The 12,185-nt window shown below is 47.1% G+C and overlaps 1 non-coding gene across 1 annotated transcript; it reads left to right on the top strand.

Annotated features, from left to right (window-relative positions):
* Positions 1 to 11,211: 11,211 nt before the first annotated feature.
* LOC114810806 lies at positions 11,212 to 11,348 on the top strand. Its single transcript, XR_003758498.1, has one exon. It is a non-coding gene; the product is annotated as a small nucleolar RNA SNORA7 (small nucleolar RNA).
* Positions 11,349 to 12,185: the final 837 nt, after the last annotated feature.

The raw sequence follows: 12,185 nt of genomic DNA, 5'->3' as shown, positions 1-12,185 counted from the left end.
AGGGTAGAGATTTTAGCGCAGAGGCTGGAAAGGCAAGGGAGAGAGCCGAAGGAGGAAATGAGGCAGAGGTAGGCAGGTGAACAGAGAAATTATCTAATCTGGAAACAGAAGGGCAAGAGATGTGGCTGGCTGAATTGAACTTGGGGCAGGCCAGGCGACCCCTGGCTAGGCTCGGCCCAGGGTACCAGTCGGTGGAGATTGAGATGGATTGGAGAGGGGTGACCGGGGTTCAGCAGGAAAGGGGAGTCGTGAGCTGAAAACGTGTCAGCGGGTGATCGGAGCAGAACGGAAAGTTGAGCTGAAGAAATCCAGATTGAGTTGGAAATAAGAGCGAGGGGGACAAGAGTGTTGAGCTGGAAAGGAGTGATGGGTGTTGTGGCCCGAATCGGAAGAGCCGGGTCAAACTTGAAAAAGGAAGCAGCAAGCCGGGCTGGCTGGATGGTGAGAAAAATGGATCCTCTCTGAGCCCTAGAACCATCTCTCCATCTCTGATGATAATAACTGTGGTATTTGTTAAGTGTTTTTTACGTGCCAAGCACTGGGGTAGATGCAACGTAATCAGGTTGAACACAGTCCCTGTCCCACATGGAGTTCACGGTCTTAAACCCCGTTTTACAGATGAGGTAACTGAGACCCAGAGAAGTAAAGTGACTTCCCCAAGGTCACACAGCAGACATGTAGCAGAGCTGGGATTAGAACCCATGTCTTCTGACTCCCAGACCCGTGCTCTTTCCACTAGACCATCCGCCTGCCCCACCTCTGGGTGGGCGGGCCGAACTCGCCCCGCTCTTCAGATTCTCCACCATCACCTGGGACTTTCATCCCAAATAGTGTTCCCCTTTCAGGTCAAAGGGCGAGGTCAGACCAGCCCAGGGGACGCCTGGCTATTCACTACCTCCGCTGAGTCACTGGTGTGGCCAATGCAGTGGATGTGTTTTTTAGAGAAGGCACGGGGCAGAGTGGGATCTCCACTCTGCTCCTATTCCCGTCTCCCGTAAGACCAAACCCTGATTTATGGCCCCGGAAAACTCCACGCAGAAGTTTAATAATGTTGGTATTTTTTAAGCGCTTACTATGTGCAGAGCACTGTTCTGAGCGCTGGGGGAGATACAGGGTCATCAGGTTGTCCCACGTGAGGCTCACAGTCTTAATCCCCATTTTTACAGATGAGGTAACTGAGGCACAGAGAAGTTAAGTGACTTGCCCAAGGCCACACAGCTAAGTGGTGGAGCCGGGATTCGAACCCATGACCTCCGACTCCCAAGCCCGGGCTCTCTCCGCCGAGCCACGCTAGCATCATGGGATGTGTCCCCGCTTCCTGGAGGAAAGAAGGCTCCTTCCGAAGCCTTTCTTCCTACTTTGAGGATTCGCCCCGGCCCTCCCGATGGGCCTCGTTAGCGTCACTGCGCTGCGGCTGTCTTCCTCGGGCCTCCTGCGGCAGACTGAGGGGAAAACCTTCCTGGGATGGTCAGCCCCGCTTCTGAGGGCATTGGAGTTATCCTCTCCTCACAGTCACCAAGCCTCCAGTTAGTATCTTCAGGGACAGAAGCAGCAGGAGTGTGATAGACAGGAGAGCTCTATATTCCAGAAGAGGAGCAGTAGAAGTTTTACCAGTAGGAGTGGTGAGGTGGTAATAATAATAATAATGTTGGTATTCGTTAAGCGCTTACGATGTGCCGAGCACTGTTCTAAGCGCTGGGGTAGACACAGGGGGATCAGGTTGTCCCACGGGAGGCTCACAGTCTTCATCCCCATTTTACAGATGAGGGAACTGAGGCACCGAGAAGTGAAGTGACTTGCCCAAAGTCACACAGCTGACAAGTGGCCGAGCCGGGATTCGAACCCATGACCTCTGACTCCAAAGCCCAGGCTCTTTCCACTGAGCCACACTGAGGGTCCCGGTGTGATAGTGATAGTAGAAGTAGTGAGAATGGAAGAGAAGCAGCGTGGCGTCATTCATTCATTCATTCAATAGTATTTATTGAGTGCTTACTATGTGCAGAGCACTGTACTAAGCGCTTGGAATATACAATTCGGCAACAGATAGAGACAATCCCTGCCCAGTGACGGGCTCACAGTCTAACTGGGGGACACGGATGGCAGAGCAAAACAGATCGAAACAAAAACAAGACGTTATCACGATAAATAGAATCAAAGTAATGGATAGAGCGTGGGTCTGGGAGTCAGAAGGTCCTGGGTTCTAATCCCGGCTCCACCACCTGTCTGCTGTGTGACCTTAGACAAGTCACTTCGCTTCTCTAGGCCTCGGTTACTTCTCCTGTAAAAAGGGGATTGAAACCGTGAGCCCCACGGGAGACAGGGTCCAACCCGATTAACCGGTGTCCACCCCGGCACTTAGTACAGTGCGTGGGACATAGTAAGCACTTAACAAATACCATGATTGTTATTATTAGTCGCACTGGTGTTGCTGGCAGTAGTATTCATTCATTCGTTCATTCATTCAATAGGATTTACTGAGCGCTCACTGTGTGGAGAGCTCAGCACTGAGCCCCGGGAAAGTACAATTCCGCAATGAAGAGAGACAATCCCTGCCCACGACGGGCTTACAGTCTAGAAGGGGGGAGACAGACATCAAAGTAACTAAACAGGCCTCAATACGAGAAGCAGCGTGGTTTAGTGGAAAGAGCTCAGGCGTGGGAGCCAGAGGTCATGGGTTCTAATGCCGGCTCCGCCACTTACCAGCTGTGTGACTTTGGATGTCACTTAATTTCTCTGTGTCTCAGTTACCTCATCTGTAAAATGGGGATTAAGATGGTGAACCCCATGTAGGGCAACCTGATTACGTTGCATCCACCCCAGCACTTAGGACGGTACTTGGCACAAAGTAAGTACTTAACAAATGCCATCATTATTATTAACAACTCCAATATAAATAAATAGAACTATAGATATATGCACATCAAAACAAGTAAACAGGTATTAATATAAATAAATGGAATTATAGATACGTACATATATACACAAGTGCTGTGGGGTGGGGAGGTGGGGTAGAGCAAAGGGAGAGAGTCAGGGCGATAGGGATGGGAGGGGGAGCTGAGGAAAAGGGGGGCTTAAGCTGGTAGTAATAATCACGACGGTATTTGTTAAGCACTTACTATGTGCCAAGCACTGCTCTAAGCTCTGGGTTAGATACAAGATAATCAGTTTGTCCCATGTGGGGCTCACCATCTTAATCCCCTTTTTACAGAGTGACCGATTTAGAACAGTGCTTGACACATAGTGAGCGCTTATCAAATATTATTAAAAATACACTAAGAGTTTGGGATACACTAAGGTCTTAAAAGGTATTAAAGACCTGGTAAAGTACAACAGAAGCACAAGGCCTTTTCCCTGCCCACAAGGAGCTTCCACTTCAGTAAGGGAGGAAGACAAAAAATATTTACGAATAATGGAACCAGAATAAACTGTACCCTCCCAAGTCCTTACTACAGTCCTCCGCATACAGTAGGCACTCAATAAATATGGTTCATTGATTCAATAAAAATGAATTTATTCATATGAGGCCGAGGATAGGATTGGAATCCAGTAGTGCCAAGCAGGGAGTGTTGATCAGCTGCAACTTGGGAGAGGGATGGGAATTCATTTAGGGAAGCAGCATGGCGTATTGGAGGAGAGCCTGGGAGTCAGAATGGCATGAGTTCTAATCCCTGCTCTGCCACCTCTGCTGTGTGACCTTGGGCAAGTCACTTTGCTTCTCTGTAGCTCAGTTACCTCATCTGTAAAATGGGTTTTGAGACTGTGAGCCCCAGCTGGGACAGGGATTGTGTCCAACCCGATTTGCTTATATTCACTCCAGGGCTAGGTAGAGTGCCTGATACAGAGCAAGCGCTTAACAAATACCGTAATTATTATCATTATTATTCTGAGAGGAGTGAGCTTGACTCAGCACTTATTTACATATCCATAATTTATTTATTTATATTAATGTCTGTCTCCCTTTCTAGACTGTAAGTTCATTGTGGGCAGGGAACTTGTCAGCTGTGTCTGTGGGAAAGTCACTTAACTTCTCCGTGCCTCAGTTACCTCATCTGTAAAATGGGGATGAAGACTGTGAGCCTCACGTGGGACAACCTGATGACCCTGTATCTACCCCAGCGCTTAGAACAGTGCTCTGCACCTAGTAAGTGCTTAACAAATACCAACATTATTATTATTAGGGAATGTGTCATATTGTTGTAGCGTACCCTTCCAAGTGCTTAGTACAGTGTTATGTGTACAGTAAGAGCTCAATAAAGAAGATTGATTGGTTGATTGACTGACCCTGTTTGGAAGCAACAGTTGGACTAGAATGGAACAATTCCTCCTCTTCCTCTCCCCAACCTTCTGTCTCTTTGTTGACCTCAGAAAGCTGAAAATGCATTTCACCAAATTTCCCAGCAGTCGTTATGATTGAATGAATGAATGAATGAATGAATGAATGAATGAATGAATGAATGAATTTCCAGAAGGGGTAGGTTGGAATGAGCTCAGACGAGATACTCAGAAAGCAGGAGACGGGCTTGATGTCAACCTGAACTGAGTCCTGAAGACTTTGGGACTGCGTCCAGATGGACCTTGTAATCAACCTTAATCCCCTTCAGGTCTGATATCTCTGTCTGAGCCAGCTGAGGAGCTGTTAGGCTTGGAAAGAAAGAAAATGTTCTTGTCAGGCAAGCACTGTGCAGGCACATCGGAAATGTGTCCATCCTTCCTCCCATGAGTCTTTCTTATTTCCCCAGAGAGCAGCATGGCCTAGTGGAAAGCATAATAATGGTTGTGGTGTTTGTTAAGAGCTTACTACGTGCCAGGCACTGTACTAAGCATTGGGATCAATACTAGCAAATCGGGTTGGACACATTCCCTGTCCCTCGTGAGGCTCACCGTCTCAATCCCCATTTTCCAGATGAGGTAACTGAGGCCCAGAAAAATGAAGTGACTTGCCCTAGGTCACACAGCAGTCAAGTGGCAGAAGTAGGATTAGAACCCACGATTCATTCGTTCATTCATTCAATCGTATTTACTGAGGGATTACTGTGTGCAGAGCACTGTATTAAACCCTTGGAAAGTACAATTCGGCAACAGAGACAATCCCTACTCAACAACGGGCTCACAGTCTAGAAAGGGGGAGACAACAAAACAAAACAAGTCAACAGGCATCAATAGCATCGACATAAATAAATAGAATTATAACTACATACACACCATTAATAGAATAAATAGAAGAATAAATATGTATATATATACACAAGTGTATCTTCTGATTCCCAGGCCTGTGCTCTATCTATTATGACCGTACCTGGTGGCCAGAGAGAAATGCAGTCTGAGGTGGTATTCCCAAAGAATGCAAGTGAAAGACCTGGGCCCAGGCAGAGGGTGAGGGAGGAAGGGGAATGGAGGGTTCCCCCACTAATAAATTATTGATATTATAATCAGCTGTGTGACCATGGGCAAGTCACTTAACTTCTCTGTGCCTCAGTTACCTCATCTGTAAAATGGGGATTGACTGTGAGCCCCACGTGGGACTGTGTCTACCCCAGCGCTTAGAACAGTGCTCTGCTCATAGTAAGCGCTTAACAAATACCAATATTATTATTATTATAATTAATAATAATAATGATAAAGTCCTTACTATGTGCCAAGCAATGGAGTAGATACAAGATCACCAGCTCCCATAGGGGGCTCACAATCCCTGTAGACTGTGAGATCTCTGTGGGCAGTTAATCTGTCATATTGTTATATAGTATGCTCCCAAATGTTTAGTACAGTGCTCTGCCCATAGTAAGTGCTCAACAAATATGATCGACTGACTGACTGACAAGCAGGAGGGAGAGTAATTATTGAATCCCCATTTTACAGATGAGGAAACTAAGACACAGAGAAGATGAGTGACTTGTCCAAGGTCACACAAGAGGTAAATGTCAGTGGGTCTTAGTCCCCAGAGCTCCAGACACAACGACACTCATTCTTGATAGAAGAAACGATCAAAGCCACCCTCCTCTAGCAGACAATAATAGAAGAATCATCATTATAATAATTATTAAGCATCTGCTGTGTGCCAAGCATTGTGCTAAACACAGAGATAGAGATGATGCAATCAGATTAGATACAGTTCCTGCCCTATGTGGGGTTAACAGTCTGAGGGGGAGGGAGTACAGATATCTTATCCCCATTTTATAGATAAGGAAACTGAGGTACAGACTCACCCAGGATCACAGACCAGACAAGTGGTGGAAACTAGATTAGAGCTCAGGTCTCTGTCAGTTGGTCAATAGAATTTATTGAGCATTTACTGTGGGCAGAGCACTATACTAAGCGCTTGGGTGAGTGCAGTAGAACAAGATAACCAACAAGTTTCCTGCTCACAACAAGCTTACAGTCTAGAGGGATCAAGGAGTCTCCTGACTCTAAGAGCCGTACTCTTTCCACTTGACCACGAGAGCCAAGTGAAGTTCCACGGGATGTTGAACCCAAGAACTGGGGGCCAAGATTTGCCCCAGGCTGGTGGAAGGCCCGGAGCAGGCTGCTCTGCTGTACTTTGGGGAGCGCGGGGTGGGGGGTGGGGGGTTATCTCCTGTTTACTTGGGCCGCAATCGATTGAGCTTTTAATTATAAATAGTCCGGAGGCGACCCAGATGTGTTCCTCATAAATTAAAAAATGAGTAAATAAAGTCTAACAAAGCAAGTGGTGGGGTGATATCCCTATATTATTATTTGTGCCCAATAAATACATATGATTGACTGATTGATTGGAAGCGGGGGAAGTGGAAGGGACTGGGACCCTAGAAGGTTCTGAGCTGGGGTGCAGGCCCAGCTCCACCATGACAAATGCTGAGGTCTCCCCTAAACTCCTTCTTGGTTCCAGGGGCACTGGGGACGAATGGCTTGGAGGTGGAGCCACCGGAGTGGCTGCATTTCTGGGGAAGAGGCCCAGCCGCGCACTTGACCCGCGACCTCTGGCACCTGAGCATTCTACCCCCAGACAACCCCAGGAGTAAAACCCCTGGGACACTCTGGGTCTGAACAATAATAATTTGTAATAAACACTGGGGTAGACAGTCCCTCATGGGGCTCATAGAGACCCCCCCCCTTTCCTCTTCTCCTACTCCCTTTCATTCATTCATTCATTGAGCGCTCACTAAACTCTTGGAAAGTACAATCCAACAACAGACAGAGACAATCCCTGCCCAACAACAGACTCACAGCCTAGAAGGGGGGAGACAGACATCAGAACAAGTAAACAGGCATCAGTAGTATCGATATGAATAAATATAATTATAGATCTATACACATCATTAATAAAATAAATAGAATAATAAATATGTACATATATACACAAGTGTTGTGGGGCGGAGAGTGGGGGTAGAGCTGAGGGATCCAGTCGGGGTGATGGGGAAGGGAGGAGGAGCAGAGGAAAAGGGGGGCTCAGTCTGGGCCTTCTGCATAGCCCTGACATGCTCCCTTTTTTCATCTCCCCTCCCAGCCCCACAGCACATATATATATTTATATTAATGCCTGTCTCCCCATCTAGACTGTAAGCATGTTTTGGGTAGGGAGTGGATCTGTTTATTATCGTATTGTACTCTCCTAAGCGTTTAGTACAATGCTCTGTACATAGCAAGCACTCAATAAATATAATTGAATGAATGAATCAATCAATCAACACCGAATCCCCATTTTGCAGATGAGAGAACAGAGGAACAGAGAAGTGGAGTCACAGAGCAGACAAGTGGTGGAGCCGGGATTGGAATGCTCTTTTCACTAGGCCACGCTGCTTCCCTGACCCTTCGCCTCTCTTAGATTTAGTCTTTCAACCACGGAAATGGGAATAGCGATAGCGACCTTAATAATTTGTGCCATTTGTTAAGGATTTATTATGGACCAATCAATCCATTGATCGATAAATCTTATGGGTCGAGCATTTTGCCACGCACTTGGGGAGATGCAGTACAATCACATCAGACACAGTTTCTGTCCCACATTGGACTCACAATCTAAGATGGAGGGAGAACAGGCATTTCATCGCCACTTTAATAATAATAATATTTGTTCATTCATTCATTAAATCATATTTATTGAGTGCTTACTGTGTGCAAAGCACTGTATTAAGCACTTGGGAGAATACAATATAAAAACAGACATATTTCCTCCCCACAAGAAGCTTACAGTGTAGAGGGAGAGACAGACAGGCAGGCATTTGCTAAGCACTTACTATGTGCCAAGTGCTATTCTAAGTGCTGGGGTAGATACTAGGTAATAGAGTTGGACACTATCCCTGTCCCACATGGGGCTCACAATCTTAATCACCAGTTTACAGATGAGGTAACTGAGGCATAAAAAGAGAAGTGAGGTGACTTGCCCAAGGTCTCAAAGCAGACAAGTGAGAAGCAACGTGGCTTAATGGAAGGAGCAGGGGCTTGGGAGTCAGAGGACATGGGTTCTAATCCTGCCTTGGCTACTTATCAGGTGTGTGACCTTGGGCAAGTCACTTAAATTCTCTGTGTTTCAGCTATTTCATCTGTAAAATGGGGATTAAAAGTGTTAGCCCCACACGGGACAACCTGATTACCCTTTATCTGCCCCAGCACTTAGTGCTTGGAACATAGTAAGCGCTTAAGAAATACCATTATTCTTCTTCTAGACTGTGAGCCCATTGTTGGGTAGGGATTGTCTCTATTTGTTGATGAATTGTACTTTCCAAGCGCTTAATACAGAGCTCTGCACACAGTAAATGCTCGATAAATAAGACTGAATGAATGAATGAACAAGTGGCAGAACCGGAATTAGAACCCAGGTCCTTCTGACTCCCAGGCCCTCTCTTTACACATGAGGAAACCGAGGCCCAGAGGGGCTAATAGACCTCCCCGAAGTCACTCAGAAGGTAAATGGCAGAGCCGGGATTAGAACCCAGGTTTCCCGAATCCCAGCCCGGTGTTCTTTCCCTCTCGGAGGAAATCTCAGCTAGGATGACTACTGGCAGCCCTTGTAGAAACCAGGCACCGAGATGCCCAAAGCACTGCACCAAGGATGGGGGATTCACCACGCCCCCAAACGATGTCCCCTGCTCCTTCCATCAGAAGTCCGTCTTAGGCCATGCAAACCAAGAGCGCGTTGGACCATCACCACCCCCATCGGCTTGTTCCACAATCTTTGCATTCCATTCCCAGTCCCCTCCGAACAAGGACACCCACCGCAGGAGCCCGTTGGCTTTAAAGTCCTCAATCACTTTGCCCCCTCCTTCCTCACCTCGTTATTCTCCTACTACTACTCGGCCCACATATGTTGCTCTTCTAATGCCAACTTTCATTCATTCATTCATTCAATAGTATTTACTGAGTGCTTACTATGTGCAGAGCACTGAACTAAGCGCTTAGAATGTACAAATCGGTAACAGATAGAGAAAGTCCCTGCCCTTTGATGGGCTTACAGTCTAATCGGGGGAGACAGACAAGAACAATAGCAATAAATAGAATCGAGGGGATGAACATCTCATTAAAACGATGGCAAATAAATAGAATCAAGGTGATGTACATCTCATTAACAAAATAAAGAGGGTAATGAAAATATATACAGTCGAGCGGAGGAGTACAGTGCCGAGGGGATGGGAAGGGAGAGGGGGAGGAGCAGAGGGAAAGGGGGGAAAAGAGGGCTTAGCTGAGGACAGGTGAAAGGGGGTGGGGGGGAGCAGAGGGAGCAGAGGGAAAAGGGGAGCTCAGTCTGGGAAGGCCTCTTAACCTTCTCACTGTACCTTCATCTGGTCTATTTCTCCGCCAACCTCTGGGCCCCGTCCTGCCTCTGTCCTGGAACACCCTCCTTCCTCATCTCCGACAGTCAGTGACTCTCTCTGCCCTTCAAAGCCATATCGAAGGACATCTCCTCCCAGAAGCCTTCCCTGACTAAGCCCTCCTTTCCTCTTCTCCCACTCCCTTCTGCGTCGCCCTGACTTGCTCCCTTTATTAATCCCCTCTTTCAGCCCCACAGCACTTATGTACACATCTGTAATTTATTTATTAATATTAATGCCGGTCCCCCCTCTAGTCTGTCAGCTCGCTGTGAGCAGGGAATATGTCTGTTCATTGTTATATTGTACTCTTCCAAGCACTTAATATAGTGCTCTGTACACAGCCAGCGCTCAATAACTACAAACTGAAGGAAAGAAGAAAGGAGCCTAGCCAGAAGGAGCCTGGATGCTGACAAGACAAACAACTCAAGGCTTCCACTGCTGTCTCTGTGCTGCACAGGGGACAGACCAGGTGAAAACCAGACTGTCCAGTATGAAACTGGACGAATGGCCACCCTAGGCTAAGCAGACACCAAACCCTCACGATCCCAGAATTTCTCAGAGCTGCTTTCAGCAGGACAGAAAGAGAACCATCTCATTGTTGGTATTTGTTAAGCGCTTACTATGTGCAGAGCACTGTTCTAAGCGCAGGGGTAAATGCAGGGTAATTAGGTTGTCCCACTTGGGGGTCACAGTCTTAATCCCCATTTTACAGATGAGTTAACTGAGGCACAGAGAAGTGAAGTGACTTGCCCACAGTCACCCAGCTGACAAGTGGCAGGGCCGGAATTCGAACCCATGACCTCTGACTCCCAAGCCCAGGCTCTTTCCACTGAGCCATGCTGCTTCTCCAAGCCAGTACCTCCCAACCCACACTGCCAACCCAGTACCTCCCAACCCTCCCTGCCGAAGATAATAAGAGGGGGCTAGCATCCCGGACCCTCAGCCTGACAGTCTGGGCTCGTCTGGAGGCTTCTCCAATGGGTAGAAAGTTGAAATGAAACCAGCTCACTGGCAAAGCAATGTGACCTAATTGGAAGAGTCCGGGCCTGGGACTCACTGGACCTGGAATCTAATCCCAGCTCCACCACCTCCCTGCTGTGTGATCTCAGGCAAATAATTCACTTCTCTGGCCTCAGTTTCCTCATCTGTCAAATGAATATTCAATACCTGCACTCCCACCCTCTTAGTGTAAGAGTCCCATGTGGGACAGAGATGGAGTCCAAACTGAGATGTTCTTCCCCTTGACACTATTTATTGCCACTGTTCTTGTCTGCCCGTCTCCCCCGATTAGACTGTAAACCCGTCAGAGGGCGGGGACTGTCTCTATCTGTTGCCGATTTGTACATTCCAAGCGCTTAGTACAGTGCTCTGCACATAGTAAGCGCTCAATAAATACTATTGAATGAATGAATGAAGACTTCAGGATTTTCCCCTCTCAGGGTCGCACCTGGAGAGTTTCCATACTCCGCTAGTCTCGACTACGGGAGGGAGAGTCAGGCAGAATTATTCCCATTCCATTCCTAGCTTGGGCAGTGGCTAGCGAGTGGAAGCCAATCTGCTACAAGTCAAAAGTCATCTGTGAGGAGCAGCAGCAGCATGGAAAGAGTCAAGGGTGGAGATTCAAGTTTATTGTGTGGAAAAAAGCAATGGTAAACCACTTCCGTATTTTTACCAAGAAAACTCCCTGGATCTACTACCAGAACGATCGCGGATGGAGAGCGGGGTGATCTGGGAGAGATGTGTCCATGGCATCGCTATGGGTCGGAGACGACGCGACGGCATAACACAAGACGAGACTTCAGGATTTAGTGCAGGCTGGGCTCTTAGAGAGCAGCGTGGCCCAGTGGAAAGGGCACGGGCCTGGAAGTCAGAAGATGCGGGTTCTAATCCCAGCTCTTTCGTTCATTCATTCATTCAATCATATTTATTGAGCGCTTATTGTGTGCAAAGCACCGTACTAAGCGCTTGGGAGAGTATGATACAATGAGAGACACATTCCCTGCCCACTACAAGCTCCCCGTCTAGAGGGGAAGACAGACATTAATTTAAGTAAATAACTAAATTACAGATAATAACTAAATAAATTACAGACTGCTGTGTGGCCAGGGGCAAATCACTTTGCTTCTCTGTGCCTCAGGTATCTATAAAATGGGGATAAAGACTGTGAGCCCTATTTGAGACAGGGACTGTGTTCAACCCAATTTCCTTGTATTTACCCCAGCATTTAGTGTAGTGCCTGCTCCGTAGTGAACACATTTAACGAATGTTACGGTTATTATCAACAAATATCATTTTTAGAAAGTAGTTAACAAATACCACAATCATTATTACTATTATTATTCAATTATCCCAGAGACCTGACATGAATGTGGGGGTGCTGAGAAATAGCCTAAGTGGAAAGAG

This window comes from Ornithorhynchus anatinus, chromosome 3 (assembly GCF_004115215.2).
Source record: "Ornithorhynchus anatinus isolate Pmale09 chromosome 3, mOrnAna1.pri.v4, whole genome shotgun sequence".
Classification (NCBI taxonomy): Eukaryota; Metazoa; Chordata; class Mammalia; order Monotremata; family Ornithorhynchidae; genus Ornithorhynchus; species Ornithorhynchus anatinus.
The sequence above is the reverse complement of the archived record's forward strand: the minus strand, read 5'-3'. Positions and strand labels throughout refer to the sequence as shown.